The sequence below is a fragment of the Canis aureus genome, chromosome 2 (assembly GCF_053574225.1).
Source record: "Canis aureus isolate CA01 chromosome 2, VMU_Caureus_v.1.0, whole genome shotgun sequence".
Lineage (NCBI taxonomy): Eukaryota > Metazoa > Chordata > Mammalia > Carnivora > Canidae > Canis > Canis aureus.
The window spans coordinates 5069000-5090453 of NC_135612.1; the positions used below are offsets into that span (position 1 = coordinate 5069000).

Consider the following 21454-nt stretch of genomic DNA (forward strand, 5'->3'; position numbering starts at 1 on the left):
CCCACTTAGTCATGATGTAATTTTAAATATTGTTGGATTCTATTTGTTATAATTGTGTTGTTTTTTGTGTCTATTACTATGAGAGATGTTTGTCTTGTAATTTAATTTTTCCTTTTTGTGCCTTTTATGGTTTTAACTGAGCATTTTATTTGATTCCATTTTATCTCCTCTCTTTGCATATCAATTATATTTCTTTTTAAAAAAGTTAGTGGCTGTCTTATAGTTTGCAATATATACAAAATACCCTAAATCTACCATCAAATAACATTATGCCACTTCATAAGTCATATAGGGATCTTATAGATTATTTCTAATTTCATCCTTATGATATTACTGTCATTCACTTCACATATGCATATGCTATAATCATGCAATACACTGCATTACTTTATGTTTATTTATTTTAAATGGGCTCCACACTGGCTGGAACTTGAACTCATGACCCTGAGATCAAGACCTGAGCTGAGATCAAGAGTTGGTTGCTTAACCACCTGAACCACCCTCTACTTTAAATAAAAATGAAAGATTTTGTTTTACTTTTATTCTTTCCTTCTCCAAAGCTTGCTCTATGTAGATCCACATTTCTGACCTGTATGATTCTTTTCTTGAAGAACTTCAGTTCTTGCAGAGCAAGGTCTACTAGTTACTAAGTTTCAGTTTTTGTTCATCTATGAAGTCTCTAATTTTCCTCCACATCTGAAGGATAATTTTGAAGGGTAACTGGGAGGGTCTTTTTCCCTTCAATATTTGAAATATCTGGACGCCTGGGTGGCTCAGTGGTTGAGCCTGTGGCTCAGGGCGTGATCCTGGGGTCCCGGAATTGAGTCTCGCACCAGGCTCACTGCAGGGAGCCTACTTCTCCCTCTGCCTGTGTCTCTGCCTCTCTTCTCCTCTGACTCTGTCTCTCATGAATAAATAAATAAAATCTTTTAAAAAATATTTGAAATATTTCACTTTACTCCTTCTTGCTTGTATGCTTTCTGACAAGAAGTCTGCTGTAATTCCTAATTCTCATTTTTGTTTCTCTTTAGGAAAGTATTCCCCACCCCCAACCCCAGCTTCTTTCCAGATTTTCCTTTTGTCCTTGGTTTCTGGCAGTCTGAATGTATGATAGGCCAAAATGTAGACTTTCGGGTATTTTTCCTGCTTGGTTACCTCTGAGGTACTTGGATCTGTGATTTGGCATATTTTGTTAATTTTCTAAAGTTCTTGGCCACTATGAAAACACTTTTGCTCTGCTTTTTATTCTCCTTCTGGTATTATAAATATACCCATGTCACATCATTTGAAATTCTCCCTCAGTTCTTGGACATTCTTCTCTGCTTCTTCCCCGATCACTTTTTCTTTTCCTCTTTGCATTTCAGTTTGTGAAGTTTTATTATCCCATCTTTTAAAAGTCACGGACTCTTTCCTTGGCCGATAAGCACGTTTTTCACTTCTGTTAGTATTTTTGATTTCTAGCATTTCCTTTTGGTTCTCAGAGAAATGCCCTTCTACATGGTGGAATAAAGCTTTGATTAAATCTTTCCCACTGTAGAGTAGGCATTTGTTATGGAGAATGCTCTAAGCAAATTTCATAATGTTACTCTACCCCTTCCTCTTGCCAGAGCCAAGAGGATACCTTTCTTGGCTGTTCCCTAGGATCATCTGGTGGGGTCCCTAAAGTAAAAGTGTGAGCTCACCTAAGACTGCAGCCCTAAGAAGTTTCTCCAACTAGCTTACTCTCAGGCTCCAGCAATTTGTCAAAACTAGCATTTAGTGTCCTACTCTTTATGGCTTTTGCTACAGGAAATTCAGCTTCAGTTTTGACTCTCTGATTATGACTCTCTGGCCATGCCTGTCTCTCCAGATTTTGTGGTGGCAGTTTGTTCTGTTACCTTGGTCTTTTCACGAGTCCAAGAAGAGAGGCTGATTTTCAATTTGTTCATTTTTTTTCTTGTTATTTAAGGATGGGAGTGATGACTTCCAAGCGCTTTCATGTTGGAGCTGAAAGTAGTTGGAGTTCTAATTTTCTATTCTTATAATATTTTTGTCACTTCAGTATCAGGACCACGCTGTTCTCATAAAACAAGTTGGAAAGAATCCCTTCCTTTTCTATTTTCTGAAACATTTTGCGTAAGATTTTTATCTTCCTTAAATGCTTGGTAGAAACGGTCAGCTAAACTAATCTGGATTTCTTTTTGAAGATTTTTTTAATAACAATCTAGTTTTATTAATGGATATAAAGTTTTTCAGATTTTCTTTCTTCTTTTGTCAGTTTTTTAAAAAAGTTGAGTTTTTTTTAAAAAGATTTATTTATTTATGATAGACATAGAGAGAGAGAGAGAGAGAGGCAGAGACACAGGAGGAGGGAGAAGCAAGCTCCATGCCGGGAGCCTGACGCAGGACTGCTTCCGGGACTCCAGGATCACGCCCTGGGCCAAAGGCAGGCGCTAAACCACTGAGCCACCCAGGGATCCCCAAAAGTTGAGCTTTTTGTAAGTCTGTTTTCCCGAAGGAATGTTTCTGTTTCATTGTCTAATTTATTGGCATGAAGTTGATTATAATGTTCTCTTATTATCTGTATATTCTGTAGCAGTAGCCTTTATTTCATCCTGTTATTACTAATTTTATTCCTTTTGTTAAAATTCATTAGTCTTCATAGAGGATTATCAGGTTTATTAGTCTTTTAAAGAAACAAATTTGGGTTTGTTCATTTTCTCTGTCAGCCATAGACTTCTGTTCCTTATTGCTTCCTTTTTTCTATCGCTTTGTATAAAATTTGTTATTTATTTATTTTTTATTTTCTTAAGTGGAAAATTAAATAATTTACTTTATAACTTCTTTTCCAATACTAGCATATATATTTATAAATTTCACTTTAAGATTTACTCCACTGTATCTCATAAATGTTTTATTTTTATTAGTATTCAGTTGAAAATTCTTTTGTGATATTTTTCCAGTTATGTTTACTTAGAAGTGTGTTGCTTAATTTCCAGATATTTGAGGAGTTTCTAGGTATTTTATTTCTATTATTTTCTAATTAAATTATTTGTGGTCAGAGAACATACTCTAAGATTTCAATCTTTTGAAGTCTGTTGAGATTTACTGAATATCTAGGTACATGCTTTATTTCAGGTAATGTTCTATTTGCACCTGGCAAGAATTTGGGGTTTTTTGCATGCTTATGTTAATGTCAACAATATCACAATGATTGATTGTTTTTCACATCCTGTATATTTGTACTGTTTTTACATATTTTTCTATTAATAACTATGAAAGAGTGTTTAATACTCTAATTATGATTGGAGATTTCTCTCTTTCTCCCTTTAGTTCCATCAGTTTTTGTTTCATATTTTTTGAGTCTTTCTTATCAGGTGCATATTTAAGCTTGTTATGTATTCTATTGATTGACCTTTTTATTACATAACATCATCTTTATTTCTTGTAATACTGTCTTGAATTATGTCTTGTTTCATATTAATATTGCCATAAGAGTGTTAAAAATCTTGCTGTGTGGTGTAGATCTTCCATCCTTTTATTGCCAATATCTGTGTATCTGCTTTTAATGTACCTATCTTGTGGAGAGCATATAGTTGGAATATGCCTTTTTTTAAATTTATTTTTTATTGGTGTTCAATTACCAGCATACAGAATAACACCCAGTGCCCGTCACCCATTCACTCCCACCCCCGCCCTCCTCCCCTTCTACCACCCCTAGTTCATTTCCCAGAGTTAGCAGTCTTTACGTTCTGTCTCCCTTTCTGATATTTCCCAACATTTCTTCTCCCTTCCCTTATATTCCCTTTCACTATTAATTATATTCCCCAAATGAATGAGAACATAGAATGTTTGTCCTTCTCCGATTGACTTACTTCACTCAGCATAATACCCTCCAGTTCCATCCACGTTGAAGCAAATGGTGGGTATTTGTCATTTCTAATAGCTGAGTAATATTCCATTGTATACATAAACCACATCTTCTTTATCCATTCATCTTTCGTTGGACACCGAGGCTCCTTCCACAGTTTGGCTATTGTGGCCATTGCTGCTATAAACATCCGGGTGCAGGTGTCCCTGCGTTTCATTGCATCTGTATCTTTGGGGTAAATCCCCAACAGTGCAATTGTTGGGTCGTAGGGCAGGTCTATTTTTAACCCTTTGAGGAACCTCCACACAGTTTTCCAGAGTGGCTGCACCAGTTCACATTCCCACCAACAGTGTAAGAGGGTTCCCTTTTCTCCGCATCCTCTCCAACATTTGTGGTTTCCTGCCTTGTTAATTTGCCCCATTCTCACTGGTGTGAGGTGGTATCTCATTGTGGTTTTGATTTGTATTTCGTGATGGCAAGTGATGCAGAGCATTTTCTCACGTGCGTGTTGGCCATGTCTATGTCTTCCTCTGTGAGATTTCTGTTCATGTCTTTTGCCCATTTCATGATTGGATTGTTTGTTTCTTTGGTGTTGAGTTTAATAAGTTCTTTATAGATCTTGGAAACTAGCCCTTTATCTGATACGTCATTTGCAAATATCTTCTCCCATTCTGTAGGTTGTCTTTTAGTTTTGTTGACTGTATCCTTTGCTGTGCAAAAGCTTCTTATCTTGAAGAAGTCCCAATAGTTCATTTTTGCTTTTGTTTCTTTTGCCTTCGTGGATGTATCTTGCAAAAAGTTACTGTGGCTGAGTTCAAAAAGGGTGTTGCCTGTGTACTCCTCTAGGATTTTGGTGGAATCTTGTCTCACATTTAGATCTTTCATCCATTTTGAGTTTATCTTTGTGTATGGTGAAAGAGAGTGGTCTATTCTTCTGCATTTCATTCTTCTGCATGTGGATGTCCAATTTTCCCAGCACCATTTATTGAAGAGACTGTCTTTCTTCCAATGGATAGTCTTTCCTCCTTTATCGAATATTAGTTGACCATAAAGTTCAGGGTCCACTTCTGGGTTCTCTATTCTGTTCCACTGATCTATGTGTCTGTTTTTGTGCCAGTACCACACTGTCTTGATGACCACAGCTTTGTAGTACAACCTGAAATCTGGCATTGTGATGCCCCCAGATATGGTTTTCTTTTTTAAAATTCCCCTGGCTATTCGGAGTCTTTTCTGATTCCACACAAATCTTAAAATAATTTGTTCTAACTCTCTGAAGAAAGTCCATGGTATTTTGATAGGGATTGCATTAAACGTGTATATTGCCCTGGGTAACATTGACATTTTCACAATATTAATTCTGCCAATCCATGAGCATGGAATATTTTTCCATCTCTTTGTGTCTTCCTCAATTTCTTTCAGAAGTGTTCTATAGTTTTGAGGGTATAGATCCTTTACATCTTTGGTTAGGTTTATTCCTAGGTATCTTATGCTTTTGGGTGCAATTGTAAATGGGATTGACTCCTTAATTTCTCTTTCTTCAGTCTCATTGTTAGTGTATAGAAATGCCACTGCTTTCTGGGCATTGATTTTGTATCCTGCCACGCTACCAAATTGCTGTCTGAGTCTAGCAATCTTGGGGTGGAGGCTTTTGGGTTTTCTATGTAGAGTATCATGTCATCGGCGAAGAGGGAGAGAGAGTTTGACTTCTTCTTTGCCAATTTGAATGCCTTTAATGTCTTTTTGTTGTCTGATTGCTGAGGCTAGGACTTCCAGTACTATGTTGAATAGTAGTGGTGAGAGTGGACATCCCTGTCTTGTTCCTGATCTTAGGGGAAAGGCTCCCAGTGCTTCCCCATTGAGAATGATATTTGCTGTGGGCTTTTCGTAGATGGCTTTTAAGATGTCGAGGAATGTTCCCTCTATCCCTACACTCTGAAGAGTTTTGATCAGAAATGGATGCTGTATTTTGTCAAATGCGTTCTCTGCATCTAATGAGAGGATCATATGGTTCTTGGATTTTCTCTTGCTGATATGATGAATCACATTGATTGTTTTACGAGTGTTGAACCAGCCTTGTGTCCCGGGGATAAATCCTACTTGGTCATGGTGAATAATTTTCTTAATGTGCTGTTGTATCCTATTGGCTAGTATCTTGTTGAGAATTTTTGCATCCATGTTCATCAGGGATATTGGTCTGTAATTCTCCTTTTTGGTGGGGTCTTTGTCTGGTTTTGGAATTAAGGTGACGCTGACCTCATAGAACGAATTTGGAAGTACTCCATCTCTTTCTATCTTTCCAAACAGCTTTAGGAGAATAGGTATGGTTTCTTCTTTAAACGTTTGATAGAATTCCCCTGGGAAGCCATCTGGCCCTGGACTCTTGCGTCTTGGGAGGTTTTTGATGACTGCTTCAATTTCCTCCCTGGTTATTGGCCTGTTCAGGTTTTCTATTTCTTCCTGTTCCAGTTTTGGTAGTTTGTGGCTTTCCAGGAATGCGTCCATTTCTTCTAGATTGCCTAATTTATTGGCATATAGCTGTTCATAATATGTTTTTAAAATCGTTTGTATTTCCTTGGTGTTGGTAGTGATCTCTCCTTTCTCATTCATGATTTTATTAATTTGAGTCTTCTCTCTCTTCTTTTTAATAAGGCTGGCTAATGGTTTATCTATCTTATTAATTCTTTCAAAGAACCAACTCCTGGTTTTGTTGATCTGTTCCACAGTTCTTCTGGTCTCGATTTCGTTGAGTTCTGCTCGAATCTTTATTAACTCTCTTCTTCTGCTGGGTGTAGGATCTATTTGCTGTTTTTTCTCTAACTCCTTTATGTGTAAGGTTAGCTTTTGTATTTGAGTTCTTTCCAGTTTTTGAATGGATGCTTGTATTGCGATGTATTTCCCCCTTAGGACTGCTTTTGCTGCATCCAAAAGATTTTGAACGGTTGTATCTTCATTCTCATTAGTTTCCATGAATCTTTTTAATTCTTCCTTAATTCCCTGGTTGACGCTTTCATCTTTTAGCAGGATGGTCCTTAACCTCCATGTGTTTGAGGTCCTTCCAAACTTCTTGTTGTGATTTAGTTCTAATTTCAAGGCATTATGGTCTGAGAATATGCAGGGGACGATCCCAATCTTTTGGTATCAGTTCAGACCCGATTTGTGACCCAGTATGTGGTCTATTCTGGAGAAAGTTCCATGTGCACTTGAGAAGAATGTGTATTCAGTTGAGTTTGGATGTAAAGTTCTGTAGATATCTGTGAAATCCATCTGGTCCAGTGTATCATTTAAAGCTCTCGTTTCTTTGGAGATGTTGTGCTTAGAAGACCTATCGAGTATAGAAAGCGCTAGATTGAAGTCACCAAGTATAAGTGTATTATTATCTAAGTATTTCTTCTCTTTGGTTATTAATTGATTTATATATTTGGCAGCTCCCACATTCGGGGCATATATATTGAGGATTGTTAAGTCCTCTTGTTGGATAGATCCTTTCAGTATGATATAGTGTCCCTCTTCATCTCTCACTAGTCTTCGGGGTAAATTTTAGTTTATCTGATATAAGGATGGCTGCCCCTGCTTTCTTTTGAGGACCATTCGAATGGTAAATGGTTCTCCAACCTTTTATTTTCAGGCTGTAGGTGTCCTTCTGTCTAAAATGAGTCTCTTGTAGACAGCAAATAGATGGGTCCTGCTTTTTTATCCAGTCTGAAACCCTGTGCCTTTTGATGGGGTCATTAAGCCCGTTCACGTTCAGTTACTATTGAGAGATATGAGTTTAGTGTCATCGTGATATCTATTCAGTCCTTGTTTTTGTGGATTGTTCCACTGAACTTCTTCTTAAAGGGGAATTTTAAGAGTCCCCCTTAACATTTCTTGCAGAGCTGGTTTGGAGGTCACATATTCTTTCAGTTCCTGCCTGTCTTGGAAGCTCTTTTCTCTCCTTCCATTTTGAATGAGAGCCTTGCTGGATAAAGTATTCTTGGTTGCATGTTCTTCTCATTTAGGACCCTGAGTATATCCTGCCAGCCCTCTCTGGCCTGCCAGGTCTCTGTGGAGAGGTCTGCTGTTACCCTAATACTCCTCTCCATAAAAGTCAGGGATTTCTTGTCTCTTGCTGCTTTAAGGATCTTCTCTTTATCTTTGGAATTTGCAAGCTTAGCTATTAAGTGTCGAGGTGTTGAATGGTTTTTATTGATTTTAGGGGGGGATCTCTCTATTTCCTGGATCTGAATGCCTGTTTTCCTTCCCAGATTAGGAAAGTTTTCAGCTAGGATTTGTTCAAATACATATTCTGGCCCTCTGTCCCTTTTGGCGCCCTCGGGAACCCCAATTAAATGTAGGTTTTTCTTCCTCAGGCTGTCGTTTATTTCCCTTAATCTATCTTCATGGTCTTTTAATTGTTTGTCTCTTTTTTCCTCAGTTTCCCTCTTTGCCATCAACTTGTCTTCTGTGTCACTCACTCATTCTTCCACCTCATTAACCCTCGTTGTTAGGACTTCTAGTTTGGATTGCTTCTCATTCAATTGATTTTTAATTTCTGCCTGATTGGATCTAAATTCTGCAGTCATGAAGTCTCTTGAGTCCTTTATGCTTTTTTCTAGAGCCACCAGTAGCTGTATAATAGTGCTTTTGAATTGGCTTTCTGACACTGAATTGTAATCCAGATTTTGTAACTCTGTGGGAGAGAGGACTGTTTCTGATTCTTTCTTTTGAGGTGAGGTTTTCCTTCTAGTCATTTTGCTCAGTGCAGAATGGCCAAAAGCGAGTTGTATTGGGAAAAGGAGAAAAAGAGAGGAGAGAAAGAAGGAAAGAAGAGAGAAAAAAGAAAGGAAGAAAAAAAGAAAAAAAAAGAGAAGAAAGAAAAAGAAAGGAAAAAAGGGGTGGGAGAAGCAAACAAATCAAAAAGCAAAAAAATAAAAAAATAAAAAACACGGGGTAGTATCTTCTGATTCTGTATACTTTAAGTCCCTTGACTTCCCCCGGAACTTGTCCGTCTAGCTGGTGTTCTGGGGGAGGGGCCTGTTGTGCTGATTTTCAGGTGTTAGCACTTGGAGGAGTTGCTCTGCCCCATGCCTGGTGCAGGGCTCAGTGGGGGTTGTTTACCCCGTGAGGCCCAGGAGGAACAACCCCAGTGGCGGGGCCAGCTCTGGAGCCCTGGAGTCAGCCCCCGCAGTCACCCCGGAGCTCTCCGTCTGCAGGGCCTGGAGGCTCCGGGGCGGGCCCCTGATCTGCTCAGCTGGGGCAGGAGCGTCCTTGCTGTCCTTGGCCCTCCCGGCCTCTGCCTGTCCCGGGGGAGGCCGGATCCTGGGCTGTGTCCCGGCGCCCTGTGCTCGGGGCCTGCGCTGTTGGATTCGCGCTCCCGCCCCGCAGCCCCCTCCGCGGAGCCTCTTCCTCTGCCGGAGCCCCTTCGAGCTGCTCCCACCCCTCAGCCCCCTCCGCGGAGCCTCCTCCTCCCCCGAGCCCCCCGACCTGCTCCGGCCCCGCAGCCCCCTCCGCTGAGCCTCTTCCTCCGCCCGAGCCCCCCCCCCCCACCCCAGCTGCTCCGGGTCCCGCCGTGCGCTGCAGCCCTTAGGGAGCTCGGCGCACTCTCCGGGGCGCAGGTGTCTGTTAGTGTCCCCGGGAGCCCGAGGGCATCCCCGCCCTCCTGGGTCCTGCTCCAACTCCCTGCGAGCCCCTTTCCGCCCGGGAAGGTTGGTGCAGCTCCTGCTCCTCTGGGACAGGGCTCTCCTGTCCTGGGGACACTCGCCCAGGCCTCAGCCCGGCTCCTCGCGGGGCCCCTCCCCCTTGGAGGCCTTTTGTTTCTTTATTTCTTTTTCCCCGTCTTCCTACCTTGATAGAAGCGCGAACTCTTCTCACCGTAGCATTCCAGCTGGTCTCTCTTTAAATCTCAGGCCGAATTCGTAGATTTTCAGGATGAGTTGAAGGTTATCTAGGTAATTTGGTGGGGACAGGTGACTTGGGACCCTACTCTTCCGCGGTCTTGCCCCTCCTCCTCACTATTTAATTTTTATCAGTTCCTGTGAAATCATTCAACATCAGTTCAATTAAGTTGTTGATTTTGCAGTAATGTTCAGTATCAACCTCCTATTGACAGACATACCCATGAAGATTACCGGGAACTAAAATGTTAATGAAGATTACATCTTTAAAGTGATTTGAAAAGCTCCCAGGTTACTTTACATTAGCTTCCTGGGATGGCTAAACTTTGATAAAACCAGCATATACTACATATTGGTCCTCAATTTTAAAAGTTCAGAAGAGGGGATCCCTGGGTGGCGCTGCGGTTTGGCGCCTGCCTTTTGCCCAGGGCGCGATTCTGGAGACCCAGGATCGAATCCCACATCGGGCTCCCGGTGCATGGAGCCTGCTTCTCCCTCTGCCTGTGTCTCTGCCTCTCTCTCTCTCTCTCTGTGACTATCATAAATAAATAAAAATTAAAAAAAATTTATAAAAAAAAATAAAATAAAAAAATAAAAGTTCAGAAGATTAGGGAGACACCTGGGTGGCTCAGTGGTTGAGGGTCTGCCTTCCACTCAGGTTGTGATCTCAGGGCTCCCAGATCAAGTCCCACATCGGGCTCCCTGCATGGAGCCTGCTTCTCCCTCTGCCTATGTCTCTGCTGCTCTCTCAATCTGTCTCCCATGAATAAATAAATAAAATCTTTTAAAAAAAAGTTCAGAAGATTTCCTAATAAAATCAGCCTGTTCTGCGACTGGCTAGGACATTTCCTATGAAGACTGTACAAATAGCTAACCTCAATTTTTTTTTTTCTTACTCTTTTGTTAGGACCAGTTTAAGGCAGGAAGATTATTTAACTTCTCTAAATCTTGGGAGTCCTCCAGGTCTGGTAATATATCATTTAATAATTTCTGTTTCAAATGAGTAATAACCATAAGTTCTGAAAAATTAATTTGTAGAAATCTCCATTTCGACATGTTTTATTTTCCTGCTTTGCTTGGCTTATTTTTCTGCTTTGCTTGGTTGTTTGCATTTTTATCAAATTTTAACATTTAAGTTTTCTGAATTGCAAGAACAAATGAATTTATACATTAAAAGTCTCTAGAAAAGCCAAGATTTGCATATGTACTAGGGAAAATAATTGTAATTATTTAATTATTTTAAAACACAACTGGAAAGAAATCAGAGGTTGAATTATATGTGCTTGGATAGTGGGAAGAGGTGGCTAAAACTTTAAGACTTCTTACTCATAAAACAAGAACTCATTGACCATCTGCCATATGTTCAAGATGATAATAAACTTAAAGAATTATTCTGAAACAGAATGTTTTACTGAGTCCTTTAAACAATGGAGACAAATAGATGTATCAAACCTTTCCCAAGCTCAAATTCTCCCTACATAAAAATCAAATACATGCAAGTCATAGTATTTTTCTTGAAGAGAATTTGAAATGGAAGAAACTCAGGGTAAAGAGAGAAACAGTAAAAATGAGCAGAAGATCATGTTAAATACATGAAAAAACTTATTCCAACCCTGGCAATGAGTCACTCCACCTCATGGGACTTGAACAGAGGGAGCCAAACAGACTTAAGTTATAATGTCATACATAGTCAACCATCTGCATGGAGTATCAAACACAAAAAGAAACACTTCTTAGTGTACATATTAACTGGAACAAAGGGATGCACAATTATAAATCATCAGGTTAAGGAAAGAAGGAAGGATATCCAGTGCTTTTAGCAAATGAGATTTAGATATATTAATAGTACAGGACACTTTATTACTAAGTAAAATACAGTAACACAGGACATCTTTATTGCTTTACTTTGGTAAAAGTAAAAACTATTAATATGAGCTTTCTTGGTTTCACTCAGAATACATGACCCTCAATGTGTTACTGTCACACAAGACACAGAGAACTTCCAGTAAATCTCTAACTGCAGGGATTTTTTGGAAACATAATTCTCAAGATTGAGGAGCAATTGGTTCCGAAAATTTCACAGACACAAAAATAGATATTCTTTTAAAGTGAGATATTAATTAAGAAAATTTAACATAAAGGCAAAACATTTTAAGGCATAATACTAGGCAAAAAGAAAAGAGAATTTATAGTCTCCAGTATACAACCAAAACAATAAGAAGAAATGCAGTGAGTTAAAAATAAAACAAAAATAAAAACATAGAAACACTAGGAGTGGCAGCTAAAAAATAGGACTCTTGGGTCTGTTGAGTGAAGAAAAGAGGATAGGAACCAGCTGCTTCATTCAGTCTTCACTTAAAATCAAATGAGGAAACATGGGCTTTGTTATGTTCAAAAATAGCCACTGTAAACTGATCCATGCCAAATACTTTGCTATGTAAAATTCTATGTTTAACACATGTCTTTTGCACTTTGTTGATTACACAAAAACTACTATGAAATATATTAAATGTTGAAAATCCCTAATTAGGTAATAATAAATATCAAAATTACAAACTCACAAAAGAAACCCAAAATTTAAATTCTCATATCGTATAACTTAGCCACATTCTTTTAAATATTATTCATACTAGAAAGTGATCAGCTTTAAATCCACTCAAGTGGGCAAGGGTAGGCAGCCCTGGTGGCTCAGCACTTTAGCACTGCCTCCACCCAGGGCCTGATCCTGGAGACCCAGGATCGGTCCCACATCGGGCTCCCTGCATGGAGCCTGCTTCTCCCTCTGCCTGTGTCTCTGCCTCTCTCTCTCTCTCTCTCTCTCTCTCTCTCTCTGTGTGTCTCTTGTGAATAAATAAATATAAATCTTTAAAAAAAATGGGCAAGGGTATATAACACAACACTTTTAGATGTTTTTATTTCTCCTTATAGTATGTTGAAATATATAATATAATGTTAACCTATACCATATAAAGTTTCACACTCAAATTTTTAATATGAAGGAAAAATTAACTATAAATATTTACTAGCCTACCAAATAGACATTCTGATTTTAGCTCTTCACTGCCTGCATTTTGTATTTTGATGCTCTCACTAACAAAATTAATCAAAAAGACCACTTTTAAAGAGAATACATGTCATAGTGCCAAAATAAAGAATACTATCCAAAATTGAAATCACCAACTTCCAGTTCTAGATTCCACTGAGTGAGAAGTTATTCTCTTTAAAAGATAACAATGTGGGACTTCACTTCCAAATATGAGAGATTAACTTGTAGCAGATTTGCCCAAACATGTTAAGCAACCATAAAATTGAACAAAGAGAAGGGACTCTCTTATCTGGCATTGTACAAAAGGCAGCACAACATTTCCTACCGAAAGAAGAGAAACACAGAAGGTGAGTTAAACCAAAAATAATATAATTGTAAACTGCTTTATAACTAATGTAAAATGAAAATATTTGACAAATTAGAACAAAAGAAAGAATGCCATTGTAAGATTCATACATCTGTGACATGTGATTTGCAAATTGTGTAATAATAAAATATTAATTCTAAATATACCAATAAGAGTAAGATGCATCTTGTATTTAGTAAGGCAACCACCAAAATAATCATATAAATAGATACAACTAAAAAAGCATGAAAAAAAATAAAACATTAGAAATACTCAAACATTAAAAGAGGAACAGAAGAACAAAAAGCAAATGATAAAAATAGAATGCATAGGTTAAAATAGCAGACTTTACCCAGCCATACAATAATTATATGAAAGAAAATGGACTAAATACTCAAAGGGCATATATTATATGACTGGTTTTAAAAGGCATATTCCGGGTCCTAAATGAGAAGAACATGCAACCAAGTATACTTTATCCAGCAAGGCTCTCATTCAAAATGGAAGGAGAGAAAAGAGCTTCCAAGACAGGCAGGAACTGAAAGAATATGTGACCTCCAAACCAGCTCTGCAAGAAATGTTAAGGGGGACTCTTAAAATTCCCCTTTAAGAAGAAGTTCAGTGGAACAATCCACAAAAACAAGGACTGAATAGATATCACGATGACACTAAACTCATATCTCTCAATAGTAACTGAACGTGAACGGGCTTAATGACCCCATCAAAAGGCACAGGGTTTCAGACTGGATAAAAAAGCAGGACCCATCTATTTGCTGTCTATAAGAGACTCATTTTAGACAGAAGGACACCTACAGCCTGAAAATAAAAGGTTGGAGAACCATTTACCATTCGAATGGTCCTCAAAAGAAAGCAGGGGCAGCCATCCTTATATCAGATAAACTAAAATTTACCCCGAAGACTAGTGAGAGATGAAGAGGGACACTATATCATACTGAAAGGATCTATCCAACAAGAGGACTTAACAATCCTCAATATATATGCCCCGAATGTGGGAGCTGCCAAATATATAAATCAATTAATAACCAAAGAGAAGAAATACTTAGATAATAATACACTTATACTTGGTGACTTCAATCTAGCGCTTTCTATACTCGATAGGTCTTCTAAGCACAACATCTCCAAAGAAACGAGAGCTTTAAATGATACACTGGACCAGATGGATTTCACAGATATCTACAGAACTTTACATCCAAACTCAACTGAATACACATTCTTCTCAAGTGCACATGGAACTTTCTCCAGAATAGACCACATACTGGGTCACAAATCGGGTCTGAACTGATACCAAAAGATTGGGATCGTCCCCTGCATATTCTCAGACCATAATGCCTTGAAATTAGAACTAAATCACAACAAGAAGTTTGGAAGGACCTCAAACACATGGAGGTTAAGGACCATCCTGCTAAAAGATGAAAGCGTCAACCAGGGAATTAAGGAAGAATTAAAAAGATTCATGGAAACTAATGAGAATGAAGATACAACCGTTCAAAATCTTTTGGATGCAGCAAAAGCAGTCCTAAGGGGGAAATACATCGCAATACAAGCATCCATTCAAAAACTGGAAAGAACTCAAATACAAAAGCTAACCTTACACATAAAGGAGTTAGAGAAAAAACAGCAAATAGATCCTACACCCAGCAGAAGAAGAGAGTTAATAAAGATTCGAGCAGAACTCAACGAAATCGAGACCAGAAGAACTGTGGAACAGATCAACAAAACCAGGAGTTGGTTCTTTGAAAGAATTAATAAGATAGATAAACCATTAGCCAGCCTTATTAAAAAGAAGAGAGAGAAGACTCAAATTAATAAAATCATGAATGAGAAAGGAGAGATCACTACCAACACCAAGGAAATACAAACGATTTTAAAAACATATTATGAACAGCTATACGCCAATAAATTAGGCAATCTAGAAGAAATGGACGCATTCCTGGAAAGCCACAAACTACCAAAACTGGAACAGGAAGAAATAGAAAACCTGAACAGGCCAATAACCAGGGAGGAAATTGAAGCAGTCATCAAAAACCTCCCAAGACGCAAGAGTCCAGGGCCAGATGGCTTCCCAGGGGAATTCTATCAAACGTTTAAAGAAGAAACCATACCTATTCTCCTAAAGCTGTTTGGAAAGATAGAAAGAGATGGAGTACTTCCAAATTCGTTCTATGAGGTCAGCATCACCTTAATTCCAAAACCAGACAAAGACCCCACCAAAAAGGAGAATTACAGACCAATATCCCTGATGAACATGGATGCAAAAATTCTCAACAAGATACTAGCCAATAGGATACAACAGCACATTAAGAAAATTATTCACCATGACCAAGTAGGATTTATCCCCGGGACACAAGGCTGGTTCAACACTCGTAAAACAATCAATGTGATTCATCATATCAGCAAGAGAAAATCCAAGAACCATATGATCCTCTCATTAGATGCAGAGAACGCATTTGACAAAATACAGCATCCATTTCTGATCAAAACTCTTCAGAGTGTAGGGATAGAGGGAACATTCCTCGACATCTTAAAAGCCATCTATGAAAAGCCCACAGCAAATATCATTCTCAATGGGGAAGCACTGGGAGCCTTTCCCCTAAGATCAGGAACAAGACAGGGATGTCCACTCTCACCACTGCTGTTCAACATAGTACTGGAAGTCCTAGCCTCAGCAATCAGACAACAAAAAGACATTAAAGGCATTCAAATTGGCAAAGAAGAAGTCAAACTCTCCCTCTTCGCCGATGACATGATACTCTACATAGAAAACCCAAAAGCCTCCACCCCAAGATTGCTAGAACTCAGACAGCAATTTGGTAGCGTGGCAGGATACAAAATCAATGCCCAGAAAGCAGTGGCATTTCTATACACTAACAATGAGACTGAAGAAAGAGAAATTAAGGAGTCAATCCCATTTACAATTGCACCCAAAAGCATAAGATACCTAGGAATAAACCTAACCAAAGATGTAAAGGATCTATACCCTCAAAACTATAGAACACTTCTGAAAGAAATTGAGGAAGACACAAAGAGATGGAAAAATATTCCATGCTCATGGATTGGCAGAATTAATATTGTGAAAATGTCAATGTTACCCAGGGCAATATACACGTTTAATGCAATCCCTATCAAAATACCATGGACTTTCTTCAGAGAGTTAGAACAAATTATTTTAAGATTTGTGTGGAATCAGAAAAGACTCCGAATAGCCAGGGGAATTTTAAAAAAGAAAACCATATCTGGGGGCATCACAATGCCAGATTTCAGGTTGTACTACAAAGCTGTGGTCATCAAGACAGTGTGGTACTGGCACAGAAACAGACACATAGATCAATGGAACAGAATAGAGAACCCAGAAGTGGACCCTGAACTTTATGGTCAACTAATATTCGATAAAGGAGGAAAGACTATCCATTGGAAGAAAGACAGTCTCTTCAATAAATGGTGCTGGGAAAATTGGACATCCACATGCAGAAGAATGAAATGCAGAAGAATAGACCACTCTCTTTCACCATACACAAAGATAAACTCAAAATGGATGAAAGATCTAAATGTGAGACAAGATTCCACCAAAATCCTAGAGGAGTACACAGGCAACACCCTTTTTGAACTCAGCCACAGTAACTTTTTGCAAGATACATCCACGAAGGCAAAAGAAACAAAAGCAAAAATGAACTATTGGGACTTCTTCAAGATAAGAAGCTTTTGCACAGCAAAGGATACAGTCAACAAAACTAAAAGACAACCTACAGAATGGGAGAAGATATTTGCAAATGACGTATCAGATAAAGGGCTAGTTTCCAAGATCTATAAAGAACTTATTAAACTCAACACCAAAGAAACAAACAATCCAATCATGAAATGGGCAAAAGACATGAACAGAAATCTCACAGAGGAAGACATAGACATGGCCAACATGCATATGAGAAAATGCTCCGCATCACTGGCCATCAGGGAAATACAAATCAAAACCACAATGAGATACTACCTCACACCAGTGAGAATGGGGCAAATTAACAAGGCAGGAAACCACAAATGTTGGAGAGGATGTGGAGAAAAGGGAACCCTCTTACACTGTTGGTGGGAATGTGAACTGGTGCAGCCACTCTGGAAAACTGTGTGGAGGTTCCTCAAAGGGTTAAAAATAGACCTGCCCTACGACCCAACAATTGCACTGTTGGGGATTTACCCCAAAGATACAGATGCAATGAAACGCAGGGACACCTGCACCCGGATGTTTATAGCAGCAATGGCCACAATAGCCAAACTGTGGAAGGAGCCTCGGTGTCCAACGAAAGATGAATGGATAAAGAAGATGTGGTTTATGTATACAATGGAATATTACTCAGCCATTAGAAACGACAAATACCCCCCATTTGCTTCCACGTGGATGGAACTGGAGGGTATTATGCTGAGTGAAGTAAGTCAATCGGAGAAGGACAAACATTCTATGTTCTCATTCATTTGGGGAATATAATTAATAGTGAAAGGAAATATAAGGGAAGGGAGAAGAAATGTGTGGGAAATATCAGAAACGGAGACAGAACATAAAGACTCCTAACTCTGGGAAACGAACTAGGGGTGGTGGAAGGGGAGGAGGGCGGGAGGTGGGGGTGAATGGGTTTTGGGCACTGAGGGGGGCACTTTACGGGATGAGCACTGGGTGTTATTCTGTATGTTGGTAAATTGAACACCATTAAAAAATAAATTTATTTAATAAATCAAATAGTAAAATACTGGTTGTCAGCTTCAAATTCACATATTCAATGACCTTCTCAACATATATGTCTACTTTTACATATTCAAGAGGATACACATCCGACAGGGCACCTGGGTGGCTCAGTTGGTTAAGCATCTCCCTTGGGCTTAGGTCATGATCCCTCGGTCCTGGAATTGAGCCCTGCATCAGGTGCCTTGCTCAGTGGGGAGTATGCTTCTTCCTCTCCTCATGGCTTGTGCTCTCTCCCTCAAATAAATAAATAAAATTTTTTTAAAAAAAGCTTACATATCCACAACTGAACTGCTCAAAATATTTCTCTGTCCCAAGTCTGCACCTCCTGTGGTTTCCTCCCCTGGTTCCTGTCTTCAATCACTGACACTAGCCATAGCACTTTCTCTATACACTCTAAATCTGACTCAGCTGCAAAGCCTCATGACTATCTTCTAATATATCTGGAATCTGCTGTCTCCACTGTTCCACCATTATCTAAATTACATCACTTTCTGCCTAGATTATTGAAATGATACCTTTATTTATTGGATGAAGGTATTTATGGTTACTTGGTCAAGGCACTGTGCTTGGAGTTTTACCTTCATGATACTAACTAGCTTTCATAATTACATTAAAAGATAATCACTAGCCTATTGTGCATATTAGCAAGCCGAGACTTTAACAAAAAATTTCCCTAAAATCACCCAGTTTATAAATCACAGAGGCAGTATTTGAACCCAATTTGTTTAATTCCACATCATGATTTACAGTATCTCTATGATGCTTATCTTTGTGGCAATCTTAGTTCTAATATACCATAAAACTAGGGCAAAGTTAAGATTAAAAACTATGAGAATTTTTTACAATATTTATGAGATCTAGAAGGTAAACAAAAATATAGAAGACAAACCCAAAATCTCTGAAGTAATTGTGATTCAAATAAAATGATAATTTTGTGTAGAATTATAAGCGTAACTGTTCTACTCCTTTAAATCTGTAGATTCTTTGTGCCCCACTGAATCCTTAGACAGAACCACCCAAGCCAGAACTTCAAAATAACTGAAAGCAATAAAAAAATCAGCATGTCTGAGCCAGCATTTTCAAGCATTGAATATTTTTTCCTATTTAATAATATTTTGCTTGTTATATGGTATATTAATAGCTATTCATTTTATAGTATTTCTTAAATACAGCTTAGCTTCAGACAAATTTAAGATAATTTCTGTTTGAACAGAATGCACTGAAGTATGCACTGAAGAAAGCAAGAGGTGAAAACATCTCCAGGTGAGCTAAATAATAACTAACTTTAAAAAAGACATCTTTCCAGTACCTACTAATTTGGAATTAAGTATTTTAGGCAGATTTAAATTTGGTGTGCATAGTTATGTTAATATTGACATCACTATTTAAATAAGGTATTTTTTCCTACTAACAATTTATTATTTTAAATGAATTTAAAAATTTTAAGATACGTTGTTCAATTATGAATCTGAATAATGTCCTGTATACTCAGAGTGCAAATGGAAGAATGGATCTCTAAAATAGGCTTTGGGCAGGAAAAGAGAATAATGGGAGAAGACAGTATCACCCAGTGGATGTGAGTCATCTTTGTTGTTAGTGAGGGGGACATAGTCCTAAGTAGATTTGGTTCTCACTGCTTTAACAAAATATTTTATTGAAAGAATAATTCCAAAGCCACATTAGGATATATTTACACATGGAGAGCAGGGGGAGAGAGAGAGAGAGAAAGAGCACGAGCATGTCAGTGAGACCAACTTTTACAGACAAAACTAAAGTTTTGAAGAGTATCAATCATAGGTTCATTATGTGGATCTCGACTGCAGTGATGCTAATTAATACAAAGGCTGTGATAAAGCTTGTAAAGGAATTGGCAGGCCAGCCAGCGTCCTCACTCCATTCTCTCCTGGGAAGTTCCTTACTTACCACACTAGTCTTTATGCACTGAAGCAATTCTTGCTTTCATTTTATATTTTAATTAAGGACTGTGAATCTAAAAATCTAAGACCTCAACCAGATGATCCAAAACAGTTTCCAAAATGGTTCTTTTTTTATGCCCCACAATGTTTGATGTGTCACTGTTGGAAGAATGTAACTGTTAAATAGTCAACTTGGGAAATTTTTATCCTGAACCTAAACTTATTTAGCCTAAACTAGTCTTAGATCAAAACCTAGTAAGTGTAATCTATAGAATGACCACATTGAACTCCATATGATGTCCAGCGAGTGATCTGCATTCAATGTACAGTATTTCCCTCTAATTCTCTTGCGTACAATTAATTTAGATTTTAAAAAACAAATTATATAAATATTACTTCCACTTTATTTTTTTTCTTGCAAAAGTATATAATCAGGATTCAAATCTGTAAACCATTTGTATCTGCTACATTCTTGAATTTGAAAATGTCTATCCTGGGACGCCTGGGTGGCTCAGAGGTTGAGCATGTGCCTTTGGCTCAGGATGTGATCCTCAAGTCCCACATTGGGCTCCCTGCATGGAGCCTGCTTCTCCCTCTGCCTGTGTCTCTGTCTCTCTCTCTGTGTCTCTCATGAATAAATAAATAAAATATTAAAAAAAAAAAGTTTATCCTGTGTCTGAAGAGTAGCGAATGTAGCCATTCTCTGAAGACATTCTGGAATTCTCTCTTTGATCTCCAAGGTTACCTAACGATAGATCATTTTTATTATTTAACAGGCTTATGTTATTTCTGATTACTGTTGTAACTCTCCAGGAACAAAAATCTACTCTTCTACTCAAAGTTCATCTGTATGTTTTATCTTCAACACTCCCCTCCCTTTTTATTAGTTTGATCTGGTTGTAATTGTCATAGTTTAGTTTATCAAATGGAGTGCCTTATAGATGTTGTGTCATCTGGTATATATATATATATATATATATATATATATATATATATATATATAACTGAATATTAAACTGAATTTTAAGATTTTGTCCTCTTATGCATTAGAAATAGATTGTTTCATTACACGAGCGTATATCTCCCCTGAATACTCTTTTCAAAATTTTGTTTAAATTTTTCTTATTCAGCGAAAATGGGTAATGATTTTTGTTAAATTTTCTTAAAAAATCACAAGGAGTGGAAAAGCAATAATTGAGAATTAATGACACTTTATAGTATTCAGTTTAGAATTAGGAATTTTTAAGGAATAGTAATATTCAATAAAGAAAATCTTTAAAAAAGAAGAAAATCTCACAAAAAATAAGGGATTATTGGAATTAAATGAATTGGAAAAATTTGGAAAACTTTTGAAAAAAATTTTTTTGAAAATCAGTTAACTGTAGAAAAACTTAGATCTTTTTTTAAAAGATTTTTAAAAAATTTTTATTTATTTATGATAGTCACATAGAGAGAGAGAGAGAGAGAGAGAGGCAGAGACATAGGCAGAGGGAGAAGCAGGCTCCATGCACCGAGAGCCCGATGTGGGATTCGATCCTGGGTCTCCAGGATCGCGCCCTGGGCCAAAGGCAGGTGCTAAACCGCTGCGCTCACCCAGGGATCCCAAAAAACTTAGATCTTTAATGCAAACATTCACAGATTCCTGATGAACTATAAACTTAAAAAATAACTTGTCT

General features: G+C 38.1%; 1 protein-coding gene and 1 long non-coding RNA gene across 33 annotated transcripts in view; one reads left to right on the plus strand and one right to left on the minus strand.

Annotated features, from left to right (window-relative positions):
- The window catches only part of LOC144292263 (uncharacterized), a 110584-nt gene that overhangs the window by 26273 nt on the left and 62857 nt on the right, over positions 1–21454 (minus strand). The gene's annotated exons all lie outside the window — the stretch shown is intronic.
- The window catches only part of LOC144292196 (uncharacterized), a 165509-nt gene continuing 145827 nt past the window's right edge, over positions 1773–21454 (plus strand). For 24 of the 32 annotated variants that reach the window (XR_013359686.1, XR_013359698.1, XR_013359700.1 and 21 more), the window contains exons 1-3: positions 1773–2477; positions 10631–10686; positions 19076–19125. The gene's annotated coding sequence lies outside the window, so the exon portion shown is untranslated. Of the gene's footprint in view, positions 2478–10630; positions 10692–19075; positions 19126–20554; positions 20627–21454 lie in introns of those variants that run through there. The other 8 variants (XM_077862084.1, XM_077862157.1, XM_077862193.1 and 5 more) reach the window with 4 other exon arrangements.